The following is a 491-nucleotide window of genomic DNA, read 5'->3' on the forward strand; positions in this document are numbered from 1 at the left end:
CTGGCTCGCACTGGCACTAACACAGGTACACCACGGGAGCCGCCTAAGCGACTCCTGCGAGGGTGGCGAGGCACTTAGCTCCGTGCACCCGCCCACCCCCGCCACAGGCAAGCTCATTCACAATCTGCTCTGCGATTGCCGTGTGAAGAACGACTGAGATGCGCTGCTTCTGCAGCCCCAGCCAGCTCTTGGTGGTCCAAGTCACCTCATCGAGGTACTGGGCCCGCGTCAGCTTGTTCTGTAGTACGTCCGCCGCCTTCCTGAGGATCTCACGGACCCCCTTTCCGAACCCGCCGAACGATTCGAACAGCAGCAGCTGCACTTCGACGCCCTTGTCCTCCCTGGCGTAGCGATAGTCCCCGCCGTAGGACGGTATGCGGCGGTCGCCGCCCACCACCCTGCCCCCCCTGGTATGCCAGCGCCCGGTCCCTTGCCCTCTCTCGCCCTTGCTCTTCCTCTCCCCCTCCATGCCGCCCCCCCCGTACCCCTCC

Source organism: Emiliania huxleyi (genome assembly GCF_000372725.1).
Source record: "Emiliania huxleyi CCMP1516 unplaced genomic scaffold EMIHUscaffold_83, whole genome shotgun sequence".
Classification (NCBI taxonomy): domain Eukaryota; phylum Haptophyta; order Isochrysidales; family Noelaerhabdaceae; genus Emiliania; species Emiliania huxleyi.